Here is an 11,669-nt window from a genome sequence, read left to right as displayed (position 1 = left end):
CCCTGTTGGGAGATGACGACAGTGTTCTAACAAATGTTTTAGCTTTTTACGAAGAGCTGGTCTCTTCCACTGTCTATGAGGAAGTTTCTGTTCTTACTTTTTAATGTGTTGTGTTTGTCTTGTGCAGGTCTCTTAACAACCTCGCACATTTAACCTTTCTCAAGGGGCTTCTTACATCCCTTGCTTTAACATTTTAAGTAAGCATTTTAGATAAGGGATATTTAACTGTACACATTGAAGGGTGCAAAATATGTGCTGACGCACCCACCAATTTTAAATCAATCAATTTAAAACATTAGTATAATTAACCCATCAGAGTATAATATTGCATTTAACTTAACATCGTAGTGAAATTTTATTTTTCTATTATTAATTCTTATAAGTTTTTGGTATTCATTTTTATTCGAGTGTCTTTTCCGTCCAGGTTCATTTCGAGTTGAGTTGGTGTTGTTGAGTTGGTGATTTAAGTCCACTTTATGCACAGTATGGCTAATCGGGACTGGACCTACAGTTTAAAGTGGAATCCAAACCACTATATACCTCCGCCGGGTATCGAGCCCGGGACGCCTTGATTACAAGGCGACGAAGCTACCACTGCGCCATCGGGGAGGCCCAGGTTAATTTCGACTATAACGATTGATTGATTGATTGAGTTGGTGTTTTAAGTCAAATTTATGCACAGTAAGAATAATCGGGACTAGACCTAAAGTTTAACGTGGGATCCGAACCACTGTGTGCTTCTACCGGGTATCGAACCCGGGACCCCTTGATTACAAGGCGACCACTGCGCCATCGGGGAGGCCCTCCTACTATAATGATGTTGGATCGATGAAACAGATGGAACTAAATAAAAGAAAGGTAAAAATCTACTGGAATTCCAGTCTACTTCTCCCATCTTCTAGCACATCTCTTCGTACGGAGATTAGCTTATTATTTATAAGAGCATCTTTCTGTGGACCAAGTGGCAGAGTGGAATGGGGAGGATACCGTTCTTTCCGTCAAGCAGTTTCAATAAAGGTCAAATCGATTTTACTCCTGGCGAACGTAATGTAATCCGTCATCGCCGTGGACACGGTGAAGCCATCAATAACAAATTGAAACACTTTGAATCACTCGTTCCAATTTCCTTAATGCAACCGCTCAGATGTTTGTGGTGGTTCTATGCATGAGATGTAGCCTATGTTACAGCTGCCGTTAACCTTCCTCCAATTCCAATTGTATATTCGTTCGTTCTTCACTGGTGCGAAAATTGCTGATAATATCGTCAATGGCATGCGTCCAAGTACACCTTGCATATTAATGTGTGCTCGCTTTATTGTAATTGTCGCCTACCTCTCTTGCATTACTCGTTCCATGTTGTGTATTCTTGTATTGTCTGACCCTTGCGTCACTGAATTTATTATCCCTATGTGTTTGGCTTATCATCGGGGGTTTCTCTAACACTTGGCATTTATGTTCCAGAAATGCCAACCCACACCAAGAAGTCAGACGCCGCCAATAAACCAAATCAATCCATAGATTATGCCAAATGTGCAGCACTATTGGTTTTATTGTTCAATACTACATAAGGATTTGTTAGCAATTGTCCGAACACATGAAAGAATTGAGATTACATGAATCAAATTATAACCGTGACATGACCGTGACATGATTTTGTAAAATCAGTAAAAGTTATTTCCAAGCCAATTGATGATGCTAGTTGGGAAGAAAAGGAACGAATTTGCGTCGCCTTCGTGTAGAGGACTAGAAGACAAATGGAGGGCTTCCACGGCTGAAGCTCTTGGAGCTGGTGAACTGGCGGGTCGTTCGTCTCTCGTCCATCTTTCCACTGCGAAGTTTGCTTCTTTCTCTCTGTCTGCCCTTCTGACAAAACTTCCCGCCAGCAGTCTCGTCGCTTCGCTTTCTCTTAGGCTCCGAAGCCGCCCCGACCTTTGTCCTGAGGATGCGGTTGTCCTCGTACTCCATCACGCAGCCACGAGTCAAAGTATTCTCCTGGCCCTTCCTCGCTGGCCCCTTCAAGCTCCATGGACTCCTGGCCAGTTGGACGGCGACCGAGCTGAGGATGTCTTTCTCCGAAGAGCATCTCTGGTCCCGCAGATCCCTGATGGCCCGACGGACCAGCGTCGAGTACCCGGGCATCTCCTCTCGGAACCATGGGCTCCTTATGGTCGTACAGCCCGTTGAGGGGGTCGTAGCGAACCTTTTTGGTAACAAGGTTGCCCTTGTGGTCGGCCGCATGGCTGTTGTCTGCCGGTCTCTCGCCTCTGTTATTGCGAAGCCGCTGCAACGAAAGCAGAAACATTGGTCAGAAGTTTCCTCCACGGTCTGATAGAAAGTTCTGTTGCTAGGCGACGTGAACAGCGGCTGGCTTCGTCAACAGCGAGGAGAAATCTGAGACAACAATACGTTCCGCGCTTGTTTAGAGCTTCACGCGAACCTCCTTGCAGACAAACTAACATGCGGCATGTACCAATTGCAGCAACAATTAAGGGTCTGGTGTGGGGCATATCCAGCTGCTAACAGTCACTAAAACTAATTGCTAAGGGCTATAAACCCAGGGGCGGCGCCAGGGGGGCGCGAGGGGGTGCTTGCATACCCCTTAATTGGATTCAACACTAATATCGGTCGTTTTACATGTCACCCCCTTCCCACCCCAACCGCTAGGGGTGACAGTGGTGTCTTGGAGTTGAACGGCATTGGGAGTGTCCCTATTTGTCTTATCGACCCCGAAAACTATGGATTCCACACTAACATCGGTCGCTTTTTTTATTTTAACATTTTACCCTACCCACCCCCACCCCTAGGTTGCCAGGGGTGTCTTGGAGTTGAACGGCATTGGGAGTGTCACTATTCTTCTTAGCAGCCCCCAAAACTATGGATTCCACACTAATATCGGTAGTTTTCCATTATTTTTACATGTCACCCCCTTTCTACCCCACCCCTAGGTATGCTAAGGGTGCCTTGTGCTTGAACGGCATTCGGACTATCACTATTCATCTTAGCGACCCCGAAAACTAAGGATTTCACACTAATATCGCTCGTTTTCGATTATTTTTACATTTCACCCCCTTTCCACCCCCACCCCTAGGGGTTCCAGGGGTGCCTTGTGGTTGAACGGCATTGGGAGTGTCACTATTCACCTTAGCGACCCCGAAAACTATGGATTCCACACTAACATCGGTCGTTTTCTATTATTTTTACATGTAACCCCCGTCTCACCCCCACCCCTAGGTGTGTCAGGTGTGTCTCGGAGTTGGACGGAATTGGGAGTGTCACCATTCATCTTAGCGACCCCGAAAACTATGAATTAGACACTAATATCGGTCGTTTTCGATTATTTTTACATGTCACCCCCTTACAACCCTCACTCCCAGGGGTACCAGGGGTGTCTTACCCCCAAAGTATTTCATTCCAGCTTGTAAGTGGTACGCGTACCAAGTTTGGTTGAAATCGCTCCAGGCGTTCGAGAGTTATGCAGGAACAAACATACACACATACATCCATTTTTATATGTTAAGACATCTATAGTTCAGTGTTAGTTGTTTTATGATTTCCTTTGCACTGTTAATTTCTTTCTTAACCCCATTCCATTTCAGTAACTTTGCGATCTCCGTTCAGTCGTATTTTGAAAGTGGGTACGTGTTACAAGTGTTCTTGCGATTTTCTATTGTTTTATACAGTGTTTATTAAGCGTATAGTTTTCCAAGTGTTATTTTGTGTTTTGCTATAGTTTTAATAATGGCACAGACGCACGCATTACAACAAAACGTAGGGCCTCCCCGATGGCGGCTTATAATAACCCGGGACCCCTTGATTACAAGGCGACGACGTTACCTCTATGCTCCTCCTCGATGGTGTAGTGGTAACAGTGTGATCAAGGGGTCCCGGGTTTCATACCCAGTGGAGGCACAGTGGTTCGGATCCCACTTTAAACTGTAGGTTCAGTCCCGATTAGCCTTACTGGGCATAAAGTGGACTTAAAACACCAACTCAATCAATCAATCAATGAATACCACTCAGAAATGTCACGAGACGATTTTTAAACATAAACGCCTACATTATCTGGCCAAGGAACAAGAAAAGGCATTTTATGGCAAATCATTAGCCTATTGTTGCTTAAAAGTTAAAACAAATCTCCGGGATCAGCCCAGAAATTTCCTAAAACCGTGCCAAAAACGAGTGGATGCACGAGGACAACATTTCCAACATCCCCCGTGACAATTAACGTGCTTATTTCGAATGTAATTGTAACTATAATTCTGAGAACTTGAAATAATTTCGAAGCTAGCGGCTTTCATAGCGGAGATATTGCACGGGATTTGACGGGAGTTGGCGTCAGGACGGCCGTTAAGCGTGACGCCGTCAAGGCGCTCAAGGCTGAACGGAGGACCCTTAGTACACGTACCATTTCAGACTTTTTTAAAGACTGTTACCAAGAGGCCAAAAATTCTCAAAGAAATGTTCGTTGTTAGGGACATTTCGGCACAACGGATTTTAAGTAAGACGTTGCTGCGCACTTAGCGTTTTGTTCTGCCAACACAGCATCTGGGCAGACGGAAGGTAGGCTATGTATTATGTAAAACGAACGCATATGAAAAGAGGGGTAAGAAAGCAACGGAACATTTTCAGAAGAAACAGTCAAAAAAAAGTGATTTCATAATTACATGAAAGTGACTACATAATTTGGTATTTATTGTCTTATCTTCTTCAGGTTTCATAGTAGCGATTTCTTTCTTTTACCCAACGCACACAAACTAAACACTCAGCAGTTGTCACCTATACAACGTATTTGACATTTGATTAATAACTGAATTTTGTACCTCAATTGGTTGTGCCTTGTAATCAAGAGAGGCACATTGTGGTTCGGATCCCACTTTAAACTGTAGGTCCAGTCCTGATTAGCCTATATGTGCATAAAGTGGACTTAAAACAATGGATGTCAGTGTAAAATTGTACATTTTAGTCATGGTCTTTTATGTTAATTATTATAAGAGCGTTGCAGGAACATGGCAACTTCAAATTGAAGGATATTTTAGAGAGAGTGAGCAACACTATTAGAGAGGGGGGGGTATACCTCGCTCGACCCCTTTCCGTGGAAAAATGCCTTGCCTAGCTTGCCTCTTCATGGAAAATATCCTCCAGTGGTCCATAGATGTCACTGGCCAGCCTTGAAAAAGCGGTTTTTTACAAATTCCCAAGCGTCGTTGTTGTGCCAAAATCAGGCAAAAATGAAGCTTGCCGTTTGTATTCTTCATTCATTAGCATATTATCATATATGCCTACTAAAAGTTGATTGATGTTTGATTTAAGGAGTAAAACATGCATGCATAGCCTATTTCATGTTTTCTTTATTTTCAACGTCGCACCACCCCAAATTTCATTCCGCACCCCCTCAGCACCCCTAGATGATTAATCCTGGCACCGCCGCTGTATAAACCTGACCACATATGCAGTATTACAACTAAGCTGAATTGTAGGTTAGGAGTGCCAGGTTTAGAGTCCTTGGCAATTAGTTATAGTCACTTAGCAGCTGGATGTGTCCCGCACCAGACACAAATAATTTACAATGCTGTGATTGGATTAGGTTATTTTTCATCGCTTTTTTGCACTTTTGGCTAATCGCGACGATAGAGCTGATGGTAATATGATGGGATGGATCAAATTATAATAACTAAACCTATGGACGACACAAAACAACTCCTGCAGAGGATTATTCTGGCTGCAGCATCGTTAGTCTGCAGAATACAGACCATGGTGTACTACTTGGAAGTGGGGTTAACATTCGGCTATCTTCGGAAAGGTTCACCTCCTTTCACCCTCAATTAACAAACCACCACCGCTGATCAAAAAGTTAACTCTCAAATAGGACCACCTTATAAAATATGCTGCTGTTGCGCAATCATCTCTATCCGTGTTTCAGTTATGTTACGTCGCTCTTATACCTCTTGGATTCATCGCAACGATGAGAGTAAATGGCGTACTTTAAGAAATGATGGCACAAACACAATGCTACATCCATGCTGTATCCATGGTTCGAAACTAAGAGTGTTCTCAAATCTTGTATTCTTACCGTACTGTACAATGGCAAGATATTGCATCGCTATTTTTTTTAAAAAAAAAAACAACAACTGAATGCACACTGTCCGCCCACCAGTTTCAGTGTCGGCGGAAACTATATAGTCTGTCCCAAGAACCTGTGGAGAAAGGCTGCGCATAATGGTAGAGAAGGGGAGAAAGCGAGTGGACGTAACAAATCAATGTGGGCTGCTGCAAACGGCTGGTAGCTGCAGCCGCGTTCTCCCCTCCATGCACTCACTTTCCCTCTCACGCGTTCATTGCTCGAGCCCTCTCGAGTCATTGCGTAGATATTTGTTTTCGCTCGCTTTCTCGCGAGATTAATAGGACATAGTATAGTCAACACTGTATAGTAAAGGTTGCCACAACGAACATACGAACCAGCGAATCTTGGTCCTCGATCGCATCAGTTTAATCATGATGTGGCTCCAGAGTAATTGGCTAGGACGCCTAATTCCGTGCTAGTTCGTACAGGCTGGAATAATCCATCAACTACAACAATCAAGAATACAACATTTCTAGGAATATTTGCGTATGAATAGGATCGTTCCTGTTCCTAAGCAGCAAAATTTCGAGCAATAACTATCTACCAGCGCCTACGAGGTATCCGATTCCTGCGTTTTTGTTCTATTTTTCGTTACAGTTTTTCTCCACTGTCACAACAGACGCTCGACCTTGCACGTGGAATGCTCGAACGGACTCAGCTTTGATGGAAGGCAGGGAACCGCAAACTTCAACTATGTAGCCGTACAGAACTGTTTCAAACTGTTGGTTCAGTTCGCTAATTTTAGCCTCAAATGCATAATTTGCCCAAACCGGAGTAAAAAGAAATACAAAGAACTGCCACTGGAGGGAGGGGCGGTCGATGTAGGGACTGGCTTTCATGGAAAACAGTCAATTAGTGGAAACTCGCCATTTCGCTCTAACGACGCTCCGGAGAATGGAACCATTTCAGGATATCTTTTTTTGGTTCTCTTTGACTTACTCGTGCCTGTAAGAATCTCTTTCCAGGCTCAGCTTTTTGATATCTGTTACAGTATACTGTCCTTCCTAGTCTAGGAAAACTAACTTATATTGGGCCAATATTGGAGAAAAATCACAAATTAAATTCTGTGTAAACATCAATAAACATATGAGTAATTATATTTTGAAAAGTCTCTGAAATCCTACCGGAGCTTCGTCCTCCCGTTTGGTAAATAACCACCACATGAAAAATATGCATATCCTTGAAACTAAGCTGGAGAGAGAAATTACATTCATCCGCAACTTCCAGAAATACATGAAGGATTATCATATTCAAAGTCCACAGAAATTACACCCCTCCCCCCTCACACACACACACGCCTTATACCAGTTCTCATCCCTTAACAAGCAACTAAAATGTGATAAATAATTGCTCTTCCAGGCAAACTATACGACATGGTACATGATATTTAGGTGTACAGTAGGTGTGACAACCACAAAAGAACATTCCCCGCACCTTCTGAAATAGATGCTTCCGATGTAATATCCTGGGATCCTAGACAACTCCATTCCATTGCGTATATTCTTCAACGTGAATTCAATAATAACACAAACAACAGTAAACAAACAAAACGTGATAGAAAATAAACAAAGTGTAGCAAGTTCAGTGGGTGTCGAGGTGTCGTGTCGTTTGCGCCGAGTCATTTGCACCGAGGCTTCTTATCGGTTCATAATCCTGTGTAACGTATTTTGAAATAAGCAAAGAAAAGTCATATTTGACTCTCTGAATAGGTTTAACATTTCAGTGTAAACACAGCTGTGCAACGTCATAAACACACGTTTGTTTGTTTGTTTGTTTGTTTGATTGATTTCATGCACTATGCACCATGTTCCCATAAACACACGTGCGCGCGGCGGTAATGACACTCCCGATTGTGGGAAAATCCACCAAGGAAGGTCTTGACATATGTCGCGGCGCAAATGAACCGATAAGAAGCCTCGGCGCAAATGACTCGGAGCAAACGACACGGGCTCAGTTCAGTGTATGCTGTAATGTTTTGGTTATATTTGGCTTTATCATCTAGAAAATTTATTCGCGCAATGCCACGTGTTACAATAAAATATGAGAAATTGTAACAAAATGTGTATGCAAATGGTGCATACGTAAATGTCTATAACGAAATTCAAAGGAGAAAACAACCACTGTCACCAACATTTCAAACAATTTTCAAAATAAAGTTGTTTGACAGGTGCAAAGGCAAGCACTTCATATATTTTCTTCAATGCATGGCGTTACAGAGGGAGGAGAGAGATTAGAAGTTTGAAGGCAAACATTTGCTTTGATGTTATTTATGCACAAAAGCCGACATTGCATTATGGGGGGAAAAACTATCGCTGTCAGTTCCAACATCCGCCTTCCAGAAACATACTTCGCTCTGAACATCCAGGCGAAGCTTCCGACCGGCCAGCCAGGGTAGGTCCTCGCACACGACTACAGCACAAAGCTTTTAAGAACTAATTACCGAGGATCAGACTCCATTAATTTCAGCGGCAAATTCCATTTCGAAAACAGGCTTCTCCCTTGCCGAGAGAAAGAGAAGAGGATTTTGCGAGTCCTTCGGAAGAGCTCTTGGGCCTCTCGAAACATCCAGACGACTTCGGAAGTGGAGGACGGCTTCGGATCACGTTTATTGGGAAACGGCGGGGAATTGGATTGGCCGGGACAGGAAGAGCAAATCGCGCAGTTTGTAAAGAGATGGCCAAATTGTATTACCAGGGACGAAACAGCATTCGGAATTTTTGGTACAATGAAAATTCCAATGCAATAATCAGGCTCTTTTTGTCTTTTATTCCAACGCAGGCCGTCACACAAAGGCAATTTCGATTAGTATTCTGTCCCCCAAGTTTCATTCGACTAAAACCTTGGGCAGAGCTCTAACTTTTTGTACCGTATTTTCCATGAAGTCTTTCGCACGTTTAAGAATCATCTTTACATCAAGGCCACTTACTTCTATTTCATTTTAAAACACCTTTCTCGGGCATATTTCTCCCCCAAGATAATGACAACTGTGAATTTTATCTCGATGCAAATATTTTTATTCATGTATTACTAGTAAACACACACAAACAATATCTACAGGGTGTACCAAAAGTCCCATTACCCCCCCCCCCCACTTTGAATTGTAGACAAACCTGCAAAATGTTATTTTAACAGCATGCGTATGGTGAGAGGATGGTATACCATTAAATCAGACCAATGACCACTATTTACTCCAGAGGATCTGTGTGCACACCGCCATTTTCATGGCACAGTATTATTTGCCTCCAGGTGCGATGTGAAATCCTCCGTAACATAAGATGTCAGATCTGGATTTCGGGGTGGCCATTTTAAGATAATTCCTCAATGATGTGTTCAGAGACAAACGGATTGGACGAAGATCGCCAAATTTACCGGCACCTTTAAAATAGCCACCCCGAAGTCCAAATCTGACATCTTATGATAATGCGCTATGGGGGCACATCAAACAGAAAGTCACCCATAATCGTTATCAGACAACTGAGGAACTTCAAGAAGCTGTTCGCAGTGCGTTTGCTTCCTTCACGCCAGCCAAGTTACGGAGGATTTCACATCGCACCTGGAGGCGAATAATACTGTGCCATGAAAATGGCGGTGTGCACACAGAGTAAATGGTGGCCATTGGTTTGATTTAATGGTATACCATCCTCTCATCATACGCATGCTGTTGAAATAATATTTTGCAGGTTTGTCTACAATTCAAAGAGGGGGCAATGGGACTTTTGGTACACCCTGTATATAGTGTGTTCAGTCTTCAAGTATATCGTGTATGTTGATGTATTTCGTTGACGGTATACTATCAGGCTCAACACCCTGTGCATATGTAAAATCCACCGCGGTGACAGGTTACCAGGACACAGTATTAATCTCAACTGCCCTTCCACCTTTCTAACTGGATTTTATAAGTGATCCATTAGATTGCGAAGAAAGCACTTCGTTATGTAGCCCCATCTACTTCGTTGAACTTTTTGATTCTCTCTGCACTCACGCGTATCGTTGGTTACACGGTGCAACACCGACTCGTCTACTTTGTTGCTTTGGAGTCAAGTACTGTATTTGGTGTCTGCACCGTTTGCACTTCGTTTTGGAGCGGTGTGGTGTATGGTCACGTGGTGCGTCCTAACTAATCAAATGAACGTTTAAAGCAGCAGCCAGGCATTTGTTGAATCTTCTGAACTTGAACACCGCTATCAGTCTACTTGGTTGAACGTCATTTCCTTGCACCAGCGTGTCACCGGGATACACCTGCACTACACCCAGTGTCAAAAAGTGCAACGAACTAGACGGAGCTTGTTGAATTGTTATTGTTGTTTTAAGTCCACTTTATGCACAGAATGGCTATGGGGCTTGTATCTGTTAACCTAAGTGTCCTTTTATCCACATTTCTTAATCTTCACCAATATTATACTGCACTACTGAAGCATTTTTCAGCCTGGTTATTCATAAACCTTACTAACTAACTAACTCCCTAGCCTTCTTAAACCCGAAGGTTCATGGCTGCAGCAACACAGGCCTTCCATCTTTCCCTATCTTGAGCAAGTTCTATATACTCATTTCCATCACTACCGATTTCCCTTAGGTCCATCTCAACGTTGTCCCTCCATCTTCGTCTTGGCCTTCCTACAGGTCTCTTACCATCAGGATTCCCAACAAGAATCCTGTAAACTCCTCTTTCCTCTCCCATTCGTGCCACATGGCATGCCCACCTAAGTCTTCTTCATTTAATTATTCTAATAATATCTGGACATGAATACAAATTATGTAGTTCTAAATTACGTAACCTTCTCCACTCACCTGTCTCCTCATCCCTTTTAGGTCCAAAGATTTTCCTAAGGATCTTATTTTCAAATACTCTCAATTTATGTTCCTCTTTCAATGTAAGGGACCAAGTTTCACATCCATATAATACTACAGGCAAAATTAGGGGAAGGTGGGGTAATGGCGCTCAGCGGGCAATGGCGCTCACCCCTCTGCAGTCGTTACGGAGGGTGTTATTGAAGAGTAACCCGTGCTAACATCTAGAACCCAGTACTACGAGGCACCAAACAAAAGACTGCACATGTGGAGTTGACTTGTAAGAAGCAGGGTGCGAAAAACGAATTTGTCATATGTTATAAAATTGGGAAGGAAAAAAGTGCAAGGTAAGTAGACGGAACGTTTAAGCTAGAGTCTTGAAAATTTTACAGATATAATAATAGTATCTCCTGTTTATTTCTTAATTATTATAAAGTAAACATTTGAGGTTCTTCATGAGACGAGAAACAAAGAACATAATATGGCACCAATCTGGTAATGACGCTCACGCTGTTTGTGATGAGAACATGAAGGGTGCAAAGACGTTTCTCATAATAAGCGTCTTATGTGTGCATTTTTGTGCAAAATTGTGCTCAATTTAATTTGTATCTGCATATTAATAAATATAAGTACTTAAAGATATAGTTTCTGTATAGTACAAAAATGGCATTGATTTACTGTTAGGATGAGTACTGAGTGTCATTACCCTACTAATAGGGCAATTGCGCTCACACGCACATTGTTACTTTTTTACGTTTAC

Source organism: Lepisma saccharinum, chromosome 6, assembly GCF_977018435.1.
Source record: "Lepisma saccharinum chromosome 6, izLepSacc3.1, whole genome shotgun sequence".
Lineage (NCBI taxonomy): Eukaryota > Metazoa > Arthropoda > Insecta > Zygentoma > Lepismatidae > Lepisma > Lepisma saccharinum.
This window is presented reverse-complemented; position numbering follows the sequence as displayed.